Genomic DNA, 11,950 nt, shown 5'->3' on the forward strand with positions numbered 1-11,950 from the left:
GGAGCTCCAGTATATTCTTGGGTCTGTCTTCCTAGACCTCTTCTGATGTAGAAATAATGCATCTTATTTCATCTTTGCCACTGTCCTGATGGTCTTGATTTCCCCAGGCTGTGCCAATGGAAAGTGTCCTTCAGGGCCTCTACGCTAGGTCCTCAGTCTAAGGCAGGGTTTGACATAAAACAGATTTCACTGGAGCCCATCTGAAAGACTTGTACAAACTACTGAAAGCAGCTTCACTTCCTAAGATTAAGATGCATAGTAGAATCATGGATCTTAGACTTTCCTGGGAAATCATGTCATTGTTCTGGGTATCTTGAATATCAGACCCTTATCAGACTACATATTTAATGTGAAGTTTTTTTTTTTTGCAAAATCAGCAGATACCATTGTCCCAATTTAAATAATTGTGTTTATTCAAAAATTTTCAATTTCATATACTGAAAGGATCTGTTTTTAGTCCCATAACTGTGAAAGGTGCTTAATCTGGTTCTTTTCTATGTTTTCTATGTTTAACATTCAGGTTTCATAGGCATACCATCAACAACCTTTATGAGAAGTGATCTTTTTTTAATCTTATAAAATGAATTCAAACAGAAATTTTGCAACTTTGAGTTGTCATTTTATTTAGAGTGAGAGAGATTTTTTATTATCTGAACAAGTGTGGGTAGGCACTAGAGGACAGGATTCATTTCCAGAGAGGTGGGGATAGTCTGGAGAATGGAGATGCTTCCAGAGGGAAGGTGGAGCCCAATGGGGCCCAGCAGGGGAGGGGGATGTCTGAAGATACTGGGAGCACTGAAATATCTTAGACAGGAAGAAGGAACAGCCAAAGACATTTCTTTTCTCTGAGTTGAAGAAATAGAGAGCAAATTTATACAATGCCTGGCACATAGTAGGCACTTTGTAGATATTCCCTGAATTCAGTTCATTTAAGTGACTCCTCTGTGTCAGTCATTGTGCTCAGTGCTGAGGATACAAAGAGAGAAGTGAACCAGTCTCTGCCTTGGGAGACAACTTGGACACAGAGACATATGTCAGGGAAAGAGGAGGAGATGGTAGCTGGGGCAGAAGAAATGACTCCTAGGAGGGGATATTGGGCTGAACTTGGAAGAAAACTAGGAGGGCAATAAAGATAACCTCTTGCTAATTGTAATACTTAAAAAGATTTACAGTTCCTATTCCCTCAGCAATTCAGTTAAATAAGCACCTACTATGTGCTACAGGCACTGTGCAACAAGCCTGTGACAACTCACAAGACTGAAAGATAAAAAGGTAGGGATGGGGCCCTTGAGAAATGAAGTGGTGAGTTTTCCTTGAGGTTTTCTTTCAATCAGATGAAATCTGCCAAAAAGAGAAATATCTTAGCAACTTGTCTTGTCAAGAGCAATACTAGTTTAAAGACAAACTTACCCTTTTTTATGACAAGGAAAACATTACATTTCTTCTCCTCATTTAGTGTTGGTTTCAAAATAGAAGAGCCAGATAACAGCAAAAGCAGGCATTCCTGGCTTCTACCTGCTCAAGAAAAAAGATGGGACAGGAAAATCCGTCTCCAAGTAAGATTCTCTGAGAGCTTCTCTGAGAATGGGCTATCATCACCAGATACACCCAGGTCTCCCTCCTGGGCAGGGAGCTGGCCCAAGGACTAGCTGCTCCGTTGAGAGCTGGAGTGAGACTTTAACCACTGAGGCTGCTTACTCAGGCTACAGCATCTCCCAAAGCTGCCACTTTGGCTCCTCCCAAACCACGAGAGCTTCAGCTCCACTTCAGCTTTGTATCCTCCCCAGGTCAATGTGTCAGGGAAGCACAAGCCAGTGTGGATCTTCCTGGGCCCTGCATGGAATGCAAGGGGCAGAGAATTATGGCTCATGTACTTCCTTTTGTGGATAAGTGAAGTCACCACTGCGTGATCAAGAGCAAAGCAGGGCAATGAGACCAGTGGTATTCAATCACCCACTGCCATTTCAGTTTGCACAGGAGCCCCCACCTCAGCTGCAACAGCCTCAACCCCAGCAGCCACCAGCCCTGCTGCCCTCAGTGCCCCAGCCTCCCACCTCCCAGGTACGGCAGCTCACCTCTTCTCTGCATCAGTCAGCACAGGTACATCAAAGCCAGATGCAGCCAGTGCTGAAGGGAGAAGAGCAACCACGTGAATTGTTGCATTTTTTTAACTGGAAAGGACAACTGCAGCCCAGCAATCTAGCCAAGGTTGAATTTGGTCTACATTGCTTTTCCCTGATGAAGATGGCCACCTCGCCAGATCTGACTGTCTGCCAGGGACATCTGGATGCCTCCCCAAGAGATCTAGCTATTTGCCAGGGACATCTGCCTGCCCACCTTGAAGATCTGACTGTCCAGCAGGGACATCTGGCTGCCGACCAGTGAGATCCGGTTGCCCACCAGGGAAAACTAGGTACCTCCCTAAGTGATCTAGCTGCTTCCCAGAGACATCTGCCTGCCCCACTGGAAGATCTGGTTGTCCTGCCCTTGGAAGGATTTCCCCTTGGGAGATTTGACAGAGACACCAGACCCTACCTTGACCAGCTGAACTGTCTAGATGGCTTATTGATTGCCTTAAAAGATGAATTCTCAAGTAATTTGAGAAATAGGGATTTTTTGCCATTATATAACAATCACCATAATAAAATCCTTCATTTTCCTTGCCAGTGATAATAATATCTAACATTTATATAGGGCTTACTCTTTGCCAGGTCCTGCACTAAGTACTTTACAATTATGATCTCATTTGATTCCTACATCAACCTTTGGAGGTAGGAACTAGTCTTATCCTCATTTTACAGATGAGGAAATAGAGGCAAACAGAGAGTAAGTGACTTGCCCAGAGTCACGCGGTTAGTAAGTGTACCAGGTCATATTTGGACTGGGATCTAGCTGATTCCAGGCCCAACAGTCTATCCACTGAGCCATCTACCCTCCTTTTAAGGAGTAAGTGTGGGTGCTTGATCATGTCCAAGGCCAAACTGAGTAGTGGGATAAGATTTTGAGTTATTTTGGTTTTTGTCTGTTTACTTTCTGTTCTGTAGGAGTGATATTTATTTCAGGGTTAGACTGGGCCTTCAACAAACAAAAAATCTCTCTAGGGTTACTAATCACAGGGGCCTCAGGCAATTCTCTAAGACCCAGTTTCAGAGAAGATGCTGACCAACTTTTGGAAGAGAGAGTTCTCCAGGAACATGCATTCACAAACCAACAAAATGCCAGGGTGGGAGTCATCTCTTAATTATCCAGAGCCCAGGACTCTATCAGGGTACTGGGAAAGAGAGATGCAAAGATGAAGAATTCACATGTGAAAAAAAAAAAAAACATTGTGTTTAAAAACATAAATAGAAAGATTGGTATAAAAACATCTGAGCAGCTTGGACTGGACTAGGAGTGGGGAACTTTCGGCCTGAAGGCCACGAGTGGCCCTCTAGGTCATCAAGTGTGGCCCTTTGACTTGAATCCAAACTTCATAGAACAAATCCCCTTAAGAAAAAGATTTGTTTTGTGAAACTTGGATTCAGTCAAAAGGCTGAACCCAAGGACCCACAAGGCCACATGTGGCCTGGAGGCTGAAGGTTCCTCACCCCTGGCACCAGACCATCGCCATGTCTGAGTCTACCCAAAAAAACTATTAAAAAGCCAGGCTGGACAGTGAGAGTTGCACTCAATCCATCACCCTGGGATGATGGGGAGTGTCTAAGACCTGTGTATCAAGGCCATTGTTAAGACTCAGTGCAGGACATAGCTAACATAGAAATCTTTTGCATGACTTCATCTGTATAATCTATATTAAATTGCTTGCCTTCTCAAGGAGGAGGGAGGGATATAATTTGGAACTCAAAATTTTTAAAATGAATGTTAAAACATTTTTTCATGTAATTAGGAAATATTTAATGAAATAAATAAAAACATATTTAAAGAAAAAAAAAAAGGACTCAGTTCAGTGCAGTGGGAGAGGCAATTAGGACCTATGTAAACTGCTGGATCTTCCCAGTCACCAGAAAGTAGTCTGAAACTGGGAGTGGGCATCAGTGTGCTCAAAGCTCACCATAAATGGGGAAAGAATGTGGGGGGCAGCTGGATCAGGGGAGTCCCTGGTTTAGATGACGGACCACAAGTAACTTCTCCTGACTGAAGAACAGCTAGCTGTCCCCATGGCCCATTAAAGCAAGCTAAGATGGATGGATTCTAGGACTATCAATCATCTCCGTTTTGACTTTGCTTGTATACCAAGGACTTAACACCATGACACAAGAGGCTCCTAATAAATACTAGCTAACATTAGTGTTAGGAACAAAGTGCTCTGTAGGTTGGGAGATGGGAATAGCTGCTCTTTAAAAAAGTATTCATTATGACCCACCACACCCCCAAACTGCCATTGCTCTGACCCACCAAGACCACTACTAGATAGATACCCCAGAGATAAAAAAAAGGAAAACAATCAAACATAAAACAATTTGCACATTTTGTTGCTATAAAGATGTAGAAACAAAGTGGATGTTCATTAAGTGGGAAATGGTTGAAAAAAAATTATGTTGTGTGAAAGTAAATATTATTGTGCCATGAGTAATGTCAGAAAGGCCTGTTCTGAACAACCTGGGATAACTTAGAGGGACTGAGGCTGAGTGAAATGAAGGAGAACCATGAATCCAACATTGGAAAGGAAAACAACTGTGGAGGACTTAAGGACTGTGATCGAACCAATGACCAACCCTCACTGCAGAAGACCGATGCTTCTCACCTCTGGGCACAAAGACGAAGGGTAAGAAAAAGATTTTCAAACAAGGACCATATGTGGATTTGTTTTTGGTGATCACACTCATTTGTGAGAGAAGACTCTTAATCTCAGAGGGGAGCAGGAAGGAAAAAAAGCAATAGTTGTTGTGACAGAGAAAGAGGAGACCAGTTCTTGGAGCGTGTGCTAACACTAGCGTTTGTTGAGCTCTGTTCTGAGTGGGCAGCCAGGCCTCTCCATTTTATATCCTCACAATCCTCCAGAAGCAAACTCACCAACCTCAATGTTTGCATGTGATTCCACCACTGGGCTTTCATAGCCTAGTCTCTTCCCTCTTCTCACAACAAATTCTTTCAAAGAAAGCGTCAATGAATCATTAAAATACTGAAAAGAGCAGAAGGAATTTCAGAAGGGGAAACAGCAGAGCAGGCCAGTATTGAAGCTCTCTTGTTAAGTCTGAAATATGCCTAGAAAATAAAACAACTGTGTATGGTGGAGAATCATAGTTTTGGATATAGTCCTATTTTTCTATTCTTTGTACAGGAAAGTACTCATGCTTGTTAGTGTTGGTAATAATAAAATAATTTTTTAAAAGATCTGTTGCCTATGTTCAAACCTTTGTTTCATTTAAACAGTTTGAATGAATGTGACTTTGATAGATAATGTGTTTATGGGAGCCTGTATTTGGAAAGGGCATAATGAAAATAAGTGTAATATTTAAAAATATAAATAAAAGTTTAAAAATAAATGACATGTTTATAATAACAGACTAGCATAAATAATGGTAATGCTTTGGTTTCATTAATATTGCACCAAACTATTTATCCTGGCACCCAAATGTATTGTACAAATCTCACACCTACTTCAAGGTCACCCTATGACCTGTCACCAAGAAAAAAAAAGCTAAGCAAAATTATTTCAAAATTTAAAGTTAAGTTTAACAACTAAAGCTTCCACAAAACAAAATGGGCTTCTTAGGAAGGTTGTAGGTTACCCGTCATTGGAGTTTTTCAAGCAGAGGTTCTATGACTACTTGTCAGGTATGTTGAAGTGTGACAGGTTAAGAATCAACCTTGACATACTACTTTGAAGTTTGTAGAGCACTTTGTATGCCTAATACCTTTGAGGGGTACTCCATAACTCTCACTTGCAGTTTTTCAGATTGGATTCCCAGGGGGAAGCATCTGCCCTAGCTTCTAGGGGTAGCTTAGTGGTTCTGCCCATCTAAAACCATTGAGCCCCAACAGGTGTCCTTATCATAAACAATCAGCCAGCAGACACAATTAGCTCTTAGCAAAGACATTTATTAAGATGGAATAGAAAGAACAAAACAAAATATGCCTCCCATGAAACTTGGTTTGCACCCTCACATAAATACAAACAATATCCTTGGGAAGAATGGGCTCAAAAATAAAGTACAAGGATAGTGAGGCATACATGTATGAAAGACTTGTGGCAATGGAAGAGTCAGAACACCTAGTACTGAAGAGCTTGGAATTCCTTTCTCTCTTCATTGAATCCTCACATACCTTCCCTTGGGGGTAGTGTTACAGAAGAGAAGTTGTTCACCTGGGATTCCAGGATCTTTTCTTCTGCAGAGCCTGCCTGGATTGCCAGAGTTTTCTTTCTCTTGAGTCAATAGCTTACTCTCTTCTCTGCTTTCGGGGATCCCCTATTTGTTATCCCTAGGACTTGACACTATGTCACAGTAGGCTTAAAGAAAGGGTCAGTCACCCTTTACTTGAAACTTCCTCCTGGCACTGGCAGCACATTCCATTTTTGAGGAGCTCTAATTGTCACAAAGATTTCCCTGAAACTGGGCTAAAACCAGTTTCCTTGTATTTGCCACCCATATAACAACTCTTCAAATAACTGTAAATCAGTGTAAAATCAAATTTCATTAGCCTTCTGAGTCAAGAATCCTGCATCTCTCTATGCTTTGCTTGCACTTTACTTTTGATAGAATTAAACACAGACCTTGTTAGAGACAGATGAACTATCTTGCTGGTAAACCCTGTGGAGTTCTTGATTCTTTTTTTTTTTTTTAATTTAGTAGTTTCTGAATTTCCCCATCATTCTCAACAAACCAGTCCTGATGTTTGTGAGTGGTCTGGCCCAGATGAATAAATGTGGTGCTGTATGCCATATCTCTGAAAGCTACTCACTCTTTTTCTGTTCCCTGTAAAAGAACTATGCTACATAGAGATTTCTTCCTTGGTCATGATAGGGGTTTTTAGGGAAAAAATGTTTTTTTAAAAGAAACACTTTTGAGGAACTTTTACCTCTGAAGAAAAATATTTGCTGCTTTATGGCTTCAGGAATATTTTTTTCCCTTTTGCCAAAAGCAGAAGCAAGGGAGAAACTTCTTTCTCCAAAAGAGTTTGATGGGCCTTTTAGAAAAGGCAATCTTAACCTGAAGATCTTACCTTGGAGAGGTTTCAGGTGGATTCAGTAATTTAAATGGGGAGGAGGTGACATTTTCCTTTTCACTAACTTTTAGTTTTCTTTGTAATCCTATGGATTTTAAAAACATTATTCTTCTTGGCTTCACTAGGATGCCTTCACCTTAGTTGAAAGGACAAGACACTTTAAGAATATGGAGTAGGCAGAGGTTGAGCAGAAATTGAAGAAAAGAAGCATCTCCCTGAAAGTAAAAAAATTAAAACAAAATCACACATCTCATAAAGTTGTTCCAGCAATGCCCGTTAGCTCTGAAGGTTTTCAATGGATAGTGATTACCTTAGATTGACAGAGCATTGGCAAATGCTCTACTGGTCAGGGATTGTATGCTGGATTAATGCAGCACCCCCTGAAGTAGTTTATTGAGGGAGGTCTCCATATGTGCTATCTTGCCAAAGCCTTTCTGGACCTCCCTACCATTCATAGAATCCTACCAACAAAGCACTTTGAGTATCTCAAGCCTGTATTTTCATGCATATAGTTTTTGTTTATAGCTCCAGCATATTGTTGTGATTGCACTGATGGTCTTTGGAGTCTTAAGACCTTGCCTCACTCTGGTATTTCCTGATTCCCCCAGTCTTTCTTCCTCTAGAAAGTCCTAGCTATGATTTTGTAAAGGCACTGTATTGACTATTTATGTGCAAGTACACATATCTCTATCTTCCAAGTAGAATGGAAACTTCTGGAGGGCAAAGAGTTTTCTCTTGGTTTTTATACCCCCCTCCCCAATCTATTATAGGGGCCTTGGAAGTCACTTCATGTTCCCTGTTTTTGATCTCCTGTTTCACTCTGCTCTTGGGGGATAGTAGCTTAACTCATTTGTAAAATGAGGTTAATAGTCCTTTCTTACATATTGCACCAAGTTGTTTAGAGGAAAACTCTTTGTAAAACTTAAGAGAACTGCATAAATGTGAGCTGGTATGGCTAGTCTGCATGCCCCCTGCAGGTCATTCTCTGTGTGTTTTTCCTAACAGACTGCTTTGTGCTAGGTAGGCTTCTAAAAAATACTTCCCAGCATCACAGACTTAAGAACCAGATGGGACCTTAGTGATCATCATAAGTTCTTCAGTATAATCTTGGATAACTGTATTGCTGAGAAAAGCTAAGTCAGTCATAGTTAATTATTGCATAATGTTGCTGTTACTGTCTACAACATTCTCCTGATTCTGCTCATTTTGCTTTGCATCAGTTCATATAAGCCTTCCCAGGTTTTTCTGAAACCATCCTGCTCATCATTTCTTAAAGCACAATAATATTCCATCACAATCATATACCACAACTTGTTCAGCCACCAACTGATGGGCATCCCCTCAATTTCACCTTTCTTAGCATCATTTCTTAGCTACCTATGTTTTAATCAATCAATCAATCAACAACCATTTATTAACCTCCTATTATATACCAGATACCATGCAGGCTTCTGTTGCCTTTAGATCAACTGCCCAATGTCCCTCACAAGACTGCAACGTTCTGCCAGACCTGCTTCTTTTGTATCCCCTTTTGTATAAACCATACAGCAGCAGTTTAGTTAAAACTTGTAGTAGCAACTCTCATAGCAGTCCTAGGTTCCCAGCCACTTTTCTTATTATTTGAATTATCATAGTCTGTGGTTGGGAGAACTGTTGAAGATCTTTTAAAAAGTTTAATTGGGGGCAGACTTCCGGGGCTGGCTGAAGGGGCAGGGATGCGGGGAGGTGGCGCCAGGTGTCCGAGCTCCTCTGTCCAAGGCCCGCTTCCTGGGATCTCCTTTATTCATGCTTGAGTTTTTGTTCCAGGTGCTTTCTTCATTGGAGAAATTGTACTCACCCAGTGGATGGGTGAGGATTGTTGCCTGTCTCCCTGATGTATTACCCCAGGCAACATGAGGTTACTCATTGTCCTTCCCTCCTCCACTGTTGATGCCTCCCAGGAAGAAAAGCAAAAGTCAGTCCTGGAAATCCCAACTAGCATTCTGAGAAGCACCTCTGTAGGGACCCAAGCATCCCTATGGATCCTCATAGCCAGCCGCAGCCCTTCCAAGGCATGCTCCAGTCAGACCAATAGACCACAAGACCATCACTTCTTGGGTGTCTCCTCAGTTTGAGAATACAGGAGGCTGGTTGCCAGTCTACCAGAAAAAAACAAAACAAAACAAAACAAAACAAAAAAAACACATCGGGTGCCTTACGATCTTCGGAATCTGCCAAAAGGTTCAAGTCAAAAAGCGACCAAGAATAGATTTCCACCTCTGTCCTTTGAGAGTTAGTGTCTTCTTCCAGTGAAGCAGCTTTGGACAATCTCTCAGTTATGGACTTTCCTATGCAGTTTCCAAATGACACTGCCAGAAGGCCCTTGATCCCTCTATTCAGTCCTCAAGGCTGTGGGGAATTGACTTCTCATGACCTTCAAAATTCAGGTTACATGGTTATCCCGCCTGATATCCAGATCCCTGAACAGTCCCCCTATGAGGGACAGTAGGCATATTCCCACAGATCAGAGGAAGCATATAAGGAGCTGCCCTCTCCTAATGGATCCTCCCAAGAGCCCATACTCTGGACCTGTACTGCTTGCAGACACACCAGAGGAGACATATGGGCTGAAGATAACTTGGAGACGATGATACCAACTTCATACTTACCTCAGGGAGAAGGGAATTTTGAGAATGAGCTAGTTTCTTGTGAAGACGTGAGCAGAACCTTGAAATAATGATTTCTTTTTTAGCAATAACTTGGATCCAGAAGGGCAGAAATTTACATTGCCCCATGGATGGTTTTATGGTGCTGCTAATCCAATTTCTGGCCCTTGAAGAGATCAAATCAACAGACTCAAGTATCATTTAGGACTGTTGCGGTCCTTCCTGTTGCTTTAATAGGAAACCATAAGCCCCAGAATCATTATGTGAACTAAAGCTGAAGTTCCCTAGTATGTTTTTTGGTATTGCTAGTTAGTGGCATAGCATACAGAGACCATTCTTTTTAATATTTTTTCTCCTGCTATTTATCCAGTTTAAAGGTAATTCATAGCAGTTAGAGGGGAAATAGTCATACAATATTTTCAACAAATTGTAAATATCCACTTAAGGGTGGGAAGATAACTTGTAGAAAATATTAAAAATGTTTACAAATAAATGCTGAAAACTATTAGTGAAAAAAAGTTCAATTAGTTTCATTGGTTTTATTGTTAAATCTTAAAATTAAATTTTAATTTTTTTCAATAAGCAAAAATCCACTTCTCCCCCTCCTTCATTCTCCCAACTTTGAAAGAAAGAAAAACAAAACCACTGTTATAAATATGTATGATCGAGAAAAATACATTTCCGCATTGGTCACATTAAAAAAAATTCTTCATTTTGTCCTCTGATTTTTTTACTTTTCTTATCTGGAGATGAACAGCATATTTTATTATTAATCTTTTGGAACTGTAGTTAGTCATTATGCTGATTAGAGTTGCTAAATCTTTCAAAGTTGTTTGACTGTATAATATTGTCTTTGTATAAATTGATCTTCTGGTTCTGTTTTCTTTATTCTGTATAAGTTTACACAAGTCTTCTCAGGTTTCTTTGAAACCATCCTCTTCATCATTTTTTAATAGAACCATAGTATTCCATTACATTTATATGTCATAACTTGTTCAGCCATTTTCCACTGAGAAAAAGATCTATTCCCTTCTATTTCCATTTAGTTCTCTCTGGATATCAATCATATCTGGCCTATCCAAAATTCTATTCACTTCCTTAACTTCTTTCTTATTTATTTTTTGGTTAGATTTATCTAATTCTGAGAGGGGAAGGTTAAAGTCCCTCATTATTATAGTATTATTTCTAACCACTACCTCCCTATTCCACACCTTTTTAAAGAATCTTTCACATTCTCTTCTATTTTTTCATTCTTTTTGTTTTGTTTTAGTATTTCTTGGTCTCTTATAATGTCATTTGCTTCCCCTTGCCCAATTCTAGTTTTCAAGGAGTTGTTTTCTTCCTTAAGATTCTGTATCTCCTTTTCCAGTTGATTGATTTTCTTTTCATAGCCTTCTTGGTTTTCTTGGATTGTTCTTATTTTTTTTTCCAATTTTTACTCAATCTCTCTTATTTGATTTTTAAAGTGTTTTTTTGAGCTCTTCTAAGAATTCTTTTTGAGTAGGTGACCATTTAACATTACTATTCAGGATAGGAGAAGCTTTTTTTGCTTCAGTATCCTCCTCTGAAGATCAATCCCAATTTTCCTTTTCCCATAGTAGCTGTCCATGATTGGGTTCTTTCTCCTTTGCTTGTTCATTTTTATTTTCATTTTTAAAATTTGTAATAGCTTATTCTTATAATCACCTCTAGTCCTGGGATGTGAGGGATGGTGCCTCTGCCCTCAGGTCCTTCTTACTGTTATTTCTTGAGCTTTGTCCAGGTCCCAATCTCTTCACTCCTTTCCCCCTTCAAGTCACAACTAGGGTCCCCAGGCACACTATGCCAGAAATGCTCTTGCTCCCTCCAGTGGTTGTAACCTTCACTTCTACCCTGTGACCCAGAACTGAAACCAAGAACTCAGCTTTCTTGTAAGTGCCCACAGCCAGCATCTTCTCCACCCCACTGCTTCTGCACTCACCCTTTGGTCATGTGCTGGTTTCTTCTTACCTTCAGCCACATCCTGGGACTACTATCTCGGCAGCTAAGGTTCCTTCAATCTTCCCTTGCTCAGATGTCTGACCCCTCACACTGTCTGTGAGGTGAGAATTCCTGTGGCTGAGGCTGAGGTTACTTCTCCACCCAGCTTCCCCAGGGCT

General features: G+C 40.6%; 1 pseudogene; it reads left to right on the forward strand.

The window, feature by feature from the left end:
• Positions 1-9,059: 9,059 nt before the first annotated feature.
• LOC114039592 lies at positions 9,060-9,866 on the forward strand (annotated as a pseudogene).
• Positions 9,867-11,950: the final 2,084 nt, after the last annotated feature.

The sequence above is a fragment of the Vombatus ursinus genome, unplaced genomic scaffold (assembly GCF_900497805.2).
Source record: "Vombatus ursinus unplaced genomic scaffold, bare-nosed wombat genome assembly UNPS02000749.1, whole genome shotgun sequence".
Lineage (NCBI taxonomy): Eukaryota > Metazoa > Chordata > Mammalia > Diprotodontia > Vombatidae > Vombatus > Vombatus ursinus.